Raw genomic sequence first — 12,021 nt, 5'->3', positions numbered from 1 at the left:
CACATTATCTTGTTTGCAGTTTAGATGCCTGAAATAGCTGCTGAGTTTTCTTGTCTGGAGTTCAGTTGTTCACGAGAAACTCTCCCTCCTTCCCCAGTCAGACACACTAAAGCCACCATTGATTGATTTAAATACACACGATACCTATCAGGTAGATGTGATAAGTCACAATAGTTGGGTAATTAAACACAACCCATAAATCAAAGTGGAGCATGTGAACCAAGCACCCAGTATCAGTGCTTTTAATTAATGTTGTAAAACAATATTTTTGGGCTTAGATTGAGTTGCATGGGGCAGATAATGTATCAAATGCTGGCTAATAAAACCTCAGCCATAGATATGGCACTAATGAGCAGTAGCTGCTGTGATTGGAGCCCCCCAACAGGTGGCCCAGCATGAGCAGCGGCACGCAGTGTTATTGCAGGGGGATTAGCAGTGGTCATTATACTCTCGTTGCTCTTGTAATGCTGGATTAATTAACCAGCAAGCAGAATTATCTCTCCCTCCATATTCATCACCCACTAAAACGTACCAGCAGGTCATGGAGGATTAGGCTGGGGGGGCCTCATTCTGCCTGTCGTCGTGGCTGTGATGCCTGTGGTGGTTGTCTGCACCCCTGGATGTGGCTGTGTGTTAAAGAAGTGTTTTACAAGACACAGGGAAAGGGTCAGATATTAAAACAATGTTAAAGTGCAGAACGCAGCATTCAAAAAAGGGGAATGGGCTCTCCTCCTAATTCGTGGCTCTGAAGCTCTCCTGTTTCCTCTCATTCTTGTTAGGATTTGGTCTCTCTTCTCCCTCTCTCTGCTGCTGGGCAGAGATGAAACGGATAGAAATGACAGGGCATGGGAATGGGCACACATCACCTGGCATGGCAGCTGATTTATGGCTGCCTTTGGGAACCACAAAGCCAGGCTGTGTGTGAGCAGCAGCACAGGTGGAAGCGCTGATACTGCGAGGGGTGGGTAAATCATTTGTTGTTGAGAAGACTATTTTGTCAGCAGGGTTCTTGTGGCATAGCCTCAGCAGTTTGTTTAGACACCAGGCTGGGAGCTGGCTGGGTGAGTAAGGCTGTGGCTGTGTTTCCTCTCCTGCCCTTAAGTGGTGGCTTTGGGATGTTTGCTTGCACCCTTTGGAGCTGTTCCACTGGTCCTCCTGCCCCAGGGCCAATGAAACAAATAGGCTTTGTGTGGTTTTCAGATGACTGTCAGAACCCCGTGGGATAAATATGAGTTGGCTGGAAGGGCGGAAGGCTCTGTAACTATTTTATTCCCAATCTGTGACACCTTTGCTTTGTTTCCTGATACGTTTGTTAATTGGTACAAAGCCTGGTGCTTGCTTACTGCTCATCTTGCTGAGAGGATTTGAAACATCATTCCCTTTGAATTAATTCTTTGATTTTTTTTTTTTTTCTTCTAGTATGCATGAGTAAGGAAAAGGTGAGAATTCCTCTGGCTTTTGAGATGGTGCAGGTGAATCTGGCCCAGAGTATCTTCCATCCAAATGGAGCTTTTCTCTTTGCTTTGCAGCCTGCCTTGACTCTGTGTGCTGGAGTTAGATGCTGCAATGAGGATGGGTCAGTTGGGGCTCAGTAGGTGCACAGAATGTAAGGTTTGGGAGAAATAAGTCTCAGATTCTTTCCTGCTGGTCCCTGTGCTGTTCCGGACACAATTTCTAACTTTTTTTTTGTTTTTTTTTCTTCATGGGCACAAAAGGCTGGAAAATAATTATGAGCAATGGCTGCTGCTCTCCTTTCCTTTGTCTGTTTGCTGCCTTTCTCCTTCCACATTCATGAAGGCTGCGTGCTCGGTACGTGCGAACCCTCTGACGGGAGGATGGTTCTCTGGGTTTGGGTTTTCTGTGCTTGGCACAACAGGAGCTATGGGCACTGCTAAGACTTTGTCGCTCCATAAAGTGAGACAAGACGAAAACCTTGTCCTGTAGTGAGCTGAGCAATGTTAGAGCTAGCAGCAACAGTGCAGATCGTTTGGTAGCAACAATGTCAGGCAGGGACCTCTACTCTCATTTGTATTCTCCTCCATTTCCCTGCTCCTATTCCTTTCTCTTTTCTTGTTTGCTCTGGGTCCTCTGCCAGCAGAGCAGCAAGATAAAACTGACACGGCCTCAGCAGCATTCTTCTTTGCCTTAGCAAACTGAGATGGCAATGCCATGTCACCCCTTAGCAGCTCCCAGCCCCTGGGATGCTCAGCAGCAGGTTGGCAATAATGGCCTGTGCCATCCAGCAGGATGCTCTCAGTACTGCAACAGATACAGCTGCCCCCAGAGCTCAGGCTGTAATGTGGGCCTTAATGTCCCCTGCTCGTGTCACATCTTCTACAGGGTTGGACGTAACAGCCAGAGAGTTTAATTGTTCTCCCACAGCACTAAGGCACCTCAGGGCTTAATTGTTCCTTTGTACTGATTGCCCAGCGGCACTCCAGGGCTTCCTGCAGATTTTGTGGGACAGATGGGGCAGCAGGGAGTGATGTGCTGGCTGCTGGCTCTTCCTCCTTCCCCACCTTGAGCCCTTCTCTCTCCACACACACATGTTGAGGCAGCTCACTGTGAGCTAGGTGAGGAGCTGGCAGGGCAGAAGCTTAAATCTCAATTACTTTCCTTCTTGTCCGTTTGCACAGGATCCTTATCTCTCTCTGTGTAACTCTCCGTATTTAATTATATGCAATGATAATCCTTCACACGCTAAGCACGTTATTAAGCAATTCTTGAGATAAGTAGTTTTCTGAATCCCCAATTATGATTGGATATTGGCAATCAAGCTGTCTTCCACTCTCCTTCCTGGGCTGCTTTGCCAAAACCAGTCATGTTTGGGTTGATACAGCACAAGAACCACATGGGAAGTTTTCCCACAAGGAGGAATTTGGACGTGACAGTGTCCATGGGTAAAAGACACGGCTATCTACATTTCCATGAGGCCAGTTCAGGGTGACTTGGGGTGGCTTTGCTGTCCCAGCTGCTGGACACAACAGTATGTCCCCTCCACTGGTGTTGCACAAACAGGCAGGTCATGGCTTGAATCGTGGAAGACATGAAGCTCTCAGGTTTTGAGGTTCCCTCTTCAATCTTTGCCATGACAGCTGGGATGGCAGTAATCTCCTTTTTGCAGCCATCCCACGGGGCTTCAAGGTCTGAACCTGGAAATGAGTGGAAATGAGTTTCTTTGGGTTCCTCCCACGTTCCCTGATCCTCTGGCTCCCTTCTCATCTGCTCCCTCGCTGTAAGTTTGTTTGCTTGTGAAAAATTTACCTTTGCTGGGAAGATAAACCTGATGCTTTGCAACCAGAGAAAAGCTCTCCTCCAATGTCAGTTCATTCAGGGCTGTTCCTCCTTGCCTTCCCATCCATCCTTTCCCAAACAGGGATAGTCTGCAGAGCGTTATCAGCCTGGTGTTGGGGTGAGCTGTTCTGGCTCCCCAGTCCCAGCAAGGGGATGATCAGGCTGGGAGGAGGTGGCACCTTGCAGTGTTCTCCCTCTTTGCCTTCATGTGCCACAGCTCTTCTTTGGGCCATCTCAGATGGTTCCCTTGAGGTCTCCTTGTCCAAGCAGTGCCCAGCCCTGCACACAAGACCTGCCGTGCTGGGTATCACTGCTGCACCTCAATGGGCAGGGGATTATGGGGATTCCTCCTAATTCTCTACAGGAAAATGCTGTTTGTGAGTGTAATTGAGAGGGTGGCTTTGGAGTCAATGAGTAGGAGCTTATGTTGTAGATGGATCGTGTTTCACCTCTTTCAAAGCATTTAAGAGCTTACCAGAAAAACAAATGTCATTGCTCAATCTGTGAAGTGGCTCTATGCAACTCGCTGCCTCGGTTCCTCCCCTTCAAGATGAGTTGGAAACAGATTGATTTCACTGTGAAGGTTACAGTTGCCCTCTCCTTCAGTGTTGCTGCATTTGTGCGTATCTGTCTGTATGTAAAGTGATAGCCTACGACTTCACTGTGTACTTGGTAAGGTTGCTTTCTTCCAATCTCTGAGTATTCCCAGTGAAAGAAATACTGAGTCATAGTTGTTCATAGGAAATCTTTAATCTTAGCTTTGCAATATATATGCTCTCATTAACGCAGAAGGGCAGATGATCTGGCAGCAGAAAGGAGGAGGTGCTCAGTGCAGTCAGCCTGGCTGATTCACCCTGGCTGAACATCAGTCCAGTGAACGTATTTTTCTCCACCCAAATATTCAATTATCATTAGCTGAATCCTGATCTTTCACCCTTTTTTAAATGGAAATGCATGGAAACAACTTGTGTAGTGCCCAATATACACATTTCTGCTGGAGAATCACTGAACTTCAAATCTGATTTTTTGGGGCTGTCAAAACTGTAGAGAACTACTTAGAAGAAGGACTTCAAGCGTTTGCAGCTTGCAAGTATTAAAGAGGGACTCGGGGAATAGGGCTGCAGGCAAGGCAAGCATTGCACACCTACACTGCCTGCACCAGCATTGCCCTCCCTCCCAGTGCCCAGGGCTCAGTTGTCAATGGAAAAGCCTGAGGAGCCTCTGCTGGCATTCAAACCATCAAGAGGAATAAGGATTGTGAAACAGCACAGTGGGCAAGCAGAGAGCAAGCAAAGAGCTTTGCTAATGATCCTTGGTGTGCCAACAATAATACATTTTCTGCAGTAATACCTTGCGTTTTGCTAGCACACTTCATCGTGCCTCTCACAGTGTTCTGCAAACAGTAATTAATTACAGCCTCATTACATCTCTGTTAGATCCATTTATTTATTTACGGAGAACTTTCCATCCCCGAGCCCTTTGGAATCTGTTAATCACCTGAAGGCAAACAGCGTTCCCGTGTGCCCAGAGCCATGAGAGCTGTGAAAATGCTCCTGAGGTTAAGCACAAAGGGGCTCTTGTGAGCACGGCTCTGGGCTGTGGTTTCAGCCAGGGTTTGATTCCTGCCTCTAACGCGTGTTTCTGCAAACCAGGTCTCTTTAAGCTGTCCGTGGTATAAACAAGCTTGGTTTCTGGGGCTGGGTGAAGAGGATGAGAATGCTCTGTACACAGCCATGGTTGGTCAGGATGGGGATTCTCCTTGCCATGTGATTTTAACATCCATTTCAGTGGTCAGGAGCAAGGCTTGGCAGACTGCATGGCAAGTGGCACCTCCAGCTACAAAATGCCCCAGCCATCAGTGTGGGCATCGCTCCTGACTTTGGGAACACATCTATGGACTCACCGAACGTGGTTGGACTTGATGATCTTAAAAGTCTTTTCCAACCTTAATGATTCTATGGTTAGCTCCATTGCAACCAGGCTTTCCTGAGATGGCTGATTTCCTTGGTGGTATCCAGAGACGTATCCAGATGTTCTGCAAGCATGGAGGTCCTGTTGGCTGCTTTTAGCTGGCTAACTTTCTCTGCTATAGACCAACAGCTCTAAGTAAGTCACAGGTGAGGAGGGTGAGCTGGCAGATGCTGGGATGAAGCCAGCTTCACACCTGGAGGCACAGCCCCAGAGGGTAGGGCCATGCCCATCACCTGCTGTCACCTCTGGCCGCAGCTCTCCTCCTGCACCACCAGCTCTCTGCCCAGCTGCACCAGAAGATGCCAAAAGGCACCACATCGAAGCAATTAGCTCCCACGAAACTTTCCACCATTAGGAACAATGGCTGGCTTAGTTCTCATCTGATTGAATTAATGATATTCTAACAAGTGACGGTTTTTCCTTTTAAATTTTCTCATTTGGAAGGAATTGCTCGTCATAAATTACACATATAAAAATTAGGCTGGTGTTTTGTATTGTTTACAACAAGCACTTGGGGGTTATGGATGTTACTCACTGATTTATAATGTTTAATTTTTTCCCCGCTGTTTGAGCTCTCCATAAATCAAGTGGAGATGTCAACTTTGTGTCAACATTTCACTCAGCCTGCAGGTTACGGGCAAGCCGGGACAGCAGATCTCATGGAGAAGGTTGACTCTTCTCTTCGCTGTCTTTCCTATTTTGATGAAACAATAAGAAGGTGAGGCTGGCACTTGTCAGTTATTTCTGAGTCACATTTCATTAGGCCTTTTTCAAACACTCGAGAGAACAATGTTTGAGGCAAGTGATCCAAGCAGCTCATGTTCCTGCTTGTGGGTTAGGGCAGCAGCTGCTGCAGTATTGCACTGCGAGGCTCAGCAGGTGTCTGATGGTCCTGGACCAGATCCGGATGATGTCACACAGCTCTCATCCTGGCAGGCTCCTCTTCCCTGAGATGCAGTGAGATCCTGGGGTCATCATTTTGAAAGCCTGAAGAGGCTGGTTGTATTTTCGGCATCCAATGGGGGTGATGGGACTTCCCTGAGTTGGGTGGAGCTGGTTGAAGTTGCTGGGGATCTGCTGGTGACACAGAGTAGGTGCTTGTGTAAGCCCCTCAATAAAGAAGATTTAAGGGGTTTTGGTAAGCAACATTGTGCAAGTCTGCAGTGTCAGCGAGATGAATGGAAATTAGGAAGCTGAGGATCTCGGAGAGCCAGTGATAAAGTCAGTCAGTCCCTTTGGGAAGACTGAAGAGGATAATTTCCGTTCCCCAGTAGCTTAGCTTAGGTGCACCATCAGCCAGTGAAGAATATCAGAAGATGTGAGTGTGTAAAGATCCCTGCACTGGGGTAAAACGGCGTACTGTTGGTCCTTTGCTCAGGTCATATCATCAGCTTGCTGCAGAGCCCTCACTATTGCTCTGCTGTTACTGGGTGCCTGGTGTCCAACTTCTTGACCAGTCAGAAGATGACGGTGGTTGCCCTAGAATCCATCCTGCAGGGCTGATAGGCTGATGCATGCTTTTTTTTCCTGCAAATAACATCTTGGCTTCATCTGAAGGTGGAGTTGAAGTGAACAATGAAGACACTGGGCTCTATGAAGAATGGTGGTCCTCCATTTCTTCTCCTCCATACCTACACCAGCAGACGTGTTAGGAGGAATCTGGCCTTATGTTAAAACCAAAGTGCCTGGTAGATGCAGGTATGTGTGTGGGGCTATCTCATATCATTCCTGCCCACACCATGCCTACACTTGGATGGCTTATCAGCCTGCCATTTGCCTAAGTAATAGGGCTCGCCCAGTTGTAATAACAAAAGTAAATAAATACATTTTAATGATCCGATGCTGGTAATTAACGATGCTGAAAAACAGATGTCTCCCTGAAGAGCTCATAAGGAAGCCTATTGCATAAGCTCGCCCATTATGTGGATATGAGTTGATTATTAAAAGAAAACATTTAGCAAATGCAGAACAGGATATTCATCTGCTATTACATAATGCTAATAAGCAATTGAATTCAAGCAGTGATAGCCTTCCAGCCCTTACTGAATGCCGAGTGAAGTGTATTTATGGACTCCTATGTGAAATAGGCCTCCTTGTTTTTCCAAGATGAGGAGAGATCTTTTAAGAGATAATAAGTAAAAGAGACTCTAGCTGCTTTAACATGAAGCAAGATGAGTCCTCTGGATTAGTTTGGATTAGTCTGTTGCTAGTGGCACGGAGGTTTGGCACTCGGCCATTTATTCACCTAGAATACGTAGAGCTAATTGGAAAAGCACCTGCGATGAGATGTAGCTCACCACCTGCACTCTGCTGAAATAAAATAAGCCTACATAATTGACTACATTACCTATTAATGTTATGAAATCTCCCCCAGGCATTTTTATTATTATTATTATCATCTCCTCCTGCCTTCTCTCTCCCCCCTTCCCCCCCCCCCCCCCCCCCCCCCTTCCTCAAGCTTTTATGAATCAAACTTTTGTCTCTTGCTTTTTTCCTTGGAAGACTCAGGATTGTGCCACTGCATTGAGACCAGGGCTGTTCTGCATGACTCGCTTCTCCCTGCAGGGGAAACCTAGGAAATTAATCCTCCTCTGCAGGAGGAGAAACAGTTTGGCGTTTCCTGCTTGTTCTCATGGGGTGGAGTGTCATCCTAGTCTCTCTCCTTTCTCTTTTTCCCCAAAAATCAAATGGGAATCTTTTGACTGCTGTATGTAGGTTTTGGGATAGCCCACTATCTTGATGGTACAAAACTTCTTGTCTTTTTTTTTTTTTTTTTTTTTTTGGCAGATTGAGCAGAATGGGTTTTGCTTGCCCAATCCTCACTGACAGGAGAATTTTGGAGCTCAGTGTGGGCAGCTGCTTTAGAGAGGGTGGGCTCTATGCCTCTTGGTGATTGTGTCTTAAATACATTGGTTGCGCTACCCCTTATTGGAAGACTTTAAAAACTATGAAAATAAGATGCAATGAGTGAATGAGTGCAGGCATAGGGAGGGAGCTTGTCCCCGGTGGGCACGCAGCTTCAGGGACCTCTGCATGGTCAGCATGGGTCAACCCCACTGCTGGCAGGGGGTGAGGCTTGCATGGGTTAAAAACCTCAGACAAAACCTCTGTTGCTACATTGCATTGCTTGGGAAATGCAAACAGAGGAAGGAGAGGTGGAGAAGAGCCATAGGAAATACCTTCTGCTTTATCTTTTCCACCTCCGGGAACTTGGCCACAAACTTGAACCAAGCTCAAATCAAACCATCTCTATGCATCTCCAAAGAACAGCACGAAGAGTCTCAAAGCATCTCCTTGGCTTTTGATTGGAAACCCCAAACTCCTGTGGTCGGAGACACGATGCCAAAATGTGGGCCTGACCTCCAAAACGAGTGGTAGAACAGGGAATGAAGTATGGGAGCTGACCTTGTTCCTGAGCTAGCTTAAGTGTTCAGCGTTGCTCCAGCTGCCAAACCTTCATCCTCAGCACCAACAGCCAGAGATGTTTTTGGGCTTCAGCTTGAACAAGCAGACCCAGTTGTTCTTTTTGCCATTTCAAGTCACGGAGGGGAAAGGGCATAATTACTGCTTCTAGTTCTTCATTATTGCTGCAGAGATCTGAACTCTTTTGAGAACTTGTTGGAACAGCCCCATCGGGTGCATGGAAATGGAAATCTGCTGAGTTTTTTCCTCTCTTTAGTTAGCAGAAGCAGTTTTCTGCAACTGGATTATTTATATATAAACAGGTCTGCCCTGAACACTGAATGCAGGTCATGGAGTGTTCTCCCGTGGGATGTGGTCATGCAAAGTCCCACCCATTGACTCACTGTTTGGGCCAAAGAGGTAACCTTAGTCTGGCTTTTCGAGGCTGTATGCAATGCAATAGAACTCAGCAAACATTCAAGATCAGGCTGTGCTCCAAAACGCTCCTAATCCAAGGAGGGACTTACAGCAAGCAATAATGAACTCTCGCCTGAGGGCTGGGGGTAAAAGCCAGAGCTGTGTGGTGAGAAGCTGAAGGGTGTTGGGCCTTAGGAATCCTGCTCAGCCATGGATGGAGCCAGCTGTGAAACACCACTGCCAATCAAACTCGGGCTGTGTGTGTTGCAAGACTTCCCCTTTCACTTCCCAGAAGCTCTGTAGCTGTTCATGCCCAGCATTAAGAGACAGAGCTGTGATACCTCAACAGGGCATGATTTCCTCCCCTTTCCAGTGTAGGGAATATCTTCAGTAGTAAAGAGCCACCAAGCAACGTGGATGGAAGAAGTTTTGCCATGTACCCCAAGAGGCCCCGATGGCTGAGGGCCCCAGTGCAGCTGAAATGAGCAAGATAAACAACTGTGAAGAAACAGAATGCCAGTGAGGTGTGTGTCTGTGGATGCTTGCATGGGAAATGGGGGACATCTCTAATGAATATTGAAGCCAAATCCACATTTCTCACAATAAAAACTCACCAAAAATGCAATTTCTGTCCGGGAATGACAACACCTTGCAAATGTTGCCATAAATCTCACCTGCATTTCAGGGCGATGCTAAAATTTCCAATTCCCTTTACTCAGATACACAGCAGTGCAGCAATTCATGCCAGGGAAACCAAAGCCAGGCTTGGGCTGAAGGACTGATAACATTCAGCAGCGTTGCTGTGACAGCTCTTTTCTTCCTGAAGCTCCTAAGTGTTTTTGCTCTTAGTATTTTAATGGACCTCTGAGAAAAGAGCAGTGTCAAAACAGGAGCTCAAATTACCAAAGTTATTATACTGTTATGTACAATGAGTGATTATTTTATGTATGTATAAACTTTTTTTTTTTTTTTTGCAAAGGCAGCAGTTCAATAAATAATTAATGTTTCTTAATCCTGCAGCTATTTCTCTCACTGTAAAAAATTAATTGGTTTTCCATCATCTGTTTCCCTTTAACCTGGAGGTATCTGGCACAGCAGCTGTGCCCCTGCTTAAACATGCTCCTTGTAATCTTTGTCATGCCCATGGTACAGAATCTGGGGGATAAACAAACTAATCAGAGATATTAGAGGCACCTCCAGGAAGATTTAGTCATCGTAACACTTCACTCTTATGCAGCATCCATCTGTCTGGGAATAATTAAGCCTCTCAACCCTTGATGAGGTAAATGCTGTGCTCGCTGGTGTGCAGACTGGTAAACAGAGTCACAGAGAGGTTACAAGGTTTGCCCCAGACCACACAATAAGTCAGTGGCACTGCTGAAAAGGGAAATTTCCCTGTTTTCTGTGTTGCTACAAAGCCACGTCGCCTCAGAGATGTGCTGGAGGGTGAATGTGAAGAGACTGTGGGTTATGTTCCATCTCCAGCACCTGGCCAGTAAGCATTTAACACTGGGAGAGAGGTGAGGCCCCAGAACTGCCTGGGGCTGTGGGGCCCCATCCCCAGAGGTGCCTGAGGCCATGGGGGGCATTCAGCCCATGTCAGGGAGGGGCTGGGGGCTGTGAGCTCCCTTCTGACCCCAAGCCATTCTGTGATCTTGCAGATACCAGGGTGGAGATGGGTCGATGGTTGGACTTAAGGCATCGTAGAGGTTTTTCCCCACCTTTATGATGCTTTGATTCCAATCATCCTCACAAACCCCAGCTGCATCCTGGGGCTCTTTTGTGCTTCACATCTGCAGCCCGGTGCTGCTCAATCCTCCTGCTTTTATCTCTGGTCCTGCATCACCATCAGCCCTTGGTGCTACTCGACCCACAACCAGGAAAGAACAGCAGCAGGAAGGTTTACTGAGCAACAGGCATATTTAAGCTAAAAGTTTAGAGAAAAAGGTATTTTATAGGAGGGAAAAGGGTTTGTTCTTATTGCTTGTCAGTTTCTTTCAAAGCTTTCCCAAAACTTCCCTGGTCCCTGCTCTCCTCCTGTGAAAGCTACTGGCCTGTTGATCTGCTCTGTCCTCCACCTTTCATCCCTTTGGTCCCAATGTTTGCAGACTGACAAGGGAACTGGAAGCCTTTACATCATCTCACAGCATCTCTAACGCTCTCCAAATGTTTGCTGCGGGGTGACTTTGAGACAGCAGATTTTCTCCTAGCTTATTTCCTCTCTCTGAAGCTCCTCAGCTGCTTGCAGGCACCGAGCATCCCATTCACCAGGAGAACACACGGCATTCATAACTTTTCCTGCACTGCTCATGACAGCAAAGCTCTGCCTGAAGCTTCTGCTTTCCTTTCCAGTGCACAGTCAGAGGCTGCAGGGCAGTGTGATGTAGCAAGGAGCTGCTGCCCCCACGTAGTGAGAAGCAATGTGGAACTGCAGAGAGAAATTATAACTGCTGGTGAGCTGGAAAATGTGACTTTTAGGACAAATAGTTGAAGTCCAGGCTGTTTTCTGTGGACTACAGAGAGCAATGCTTTTGTGTCTGGTGGCTCCTATGTTTTAGCCACTGTTGTTGGCTAAAATGGCCATCACAGCTGTCACTTCACTGGTGTTTGGAGCTAAAAAGGGGTATGAAATCTGCTGTTTCAGGCTCCTGTGTTCTGCAGTAACCATTGCTCTTGCTGCCATCTCCCATGGGAGGGCTTGCTGCCTGCGTGGGCTGAGGGCAGCAGCTTGCTTTCTGCCTGGGGGCACTCAGTGTCTGCTCATGCATGGTGTGCCTGAAAGGGTTAACTGATGGGAAACTGATGAGTGCCAGTTCAGCCTAGGGGAGCTAGCAAGTACAAGCATTTTTCTAGTGTGAAGCTTTGTTTGATTACATCTGATAAAGTCTTTGGTGGGATCCATCACTGCCATTGTGTTTTCTGGAGCAAATTCCTTCC

The 12,021-nt window shown here is 47.0% G+C and overlaps 1 long non-coding RNA gene across 2 annotated transcripts; it reads left to right on the top strand.

Annotated features, from left to right (window-relative positions):
* Positions 1-954: 954 nt before the first annotated feature.
* Positions 955-10,057, top strand: LOC116232977 (uncharacterized). 2 transcript variants are annotated; one of them, XR_016459565.1, is made up of 5 exons: positions 955-1,061; positions 1,420-1,439; positions 5,889-5,983; positions 6,823-6,963; positions 8,053-10,057. It is a non-coding gene; the product is annotated as an uncharacterized LOC116232977 (long non-coding RNA). The 2 variants fall into 2 exon arrangements; XR_004167854.2 differs by lacking the exons at positions 955-1,061; positions 1,420-1,439 and adding an exon at positions 4,891-5,411.
* Positions 10,058-12,021: the final 1,964 nt, after the last annotated feature.

Source organism: Phasianus colchicus, chromosome 23 (assembly GCF_987193195.1).
Source record: "Phasianus colchicus chromosome 23, bPhaCol1.hap1.1, whole genome shotgun sequence".
Classification (NCBI taxonomy): Eukaryota; Metazoa; Chordata; class Aves; order Galliformes; family Phasianidae; genus Phasianus; species Phasianus colchicus.
Note: the sequence above shows the minus strand (reverse complement) of the source record. Positions and strands in the feature narration are given on the sequence as shown.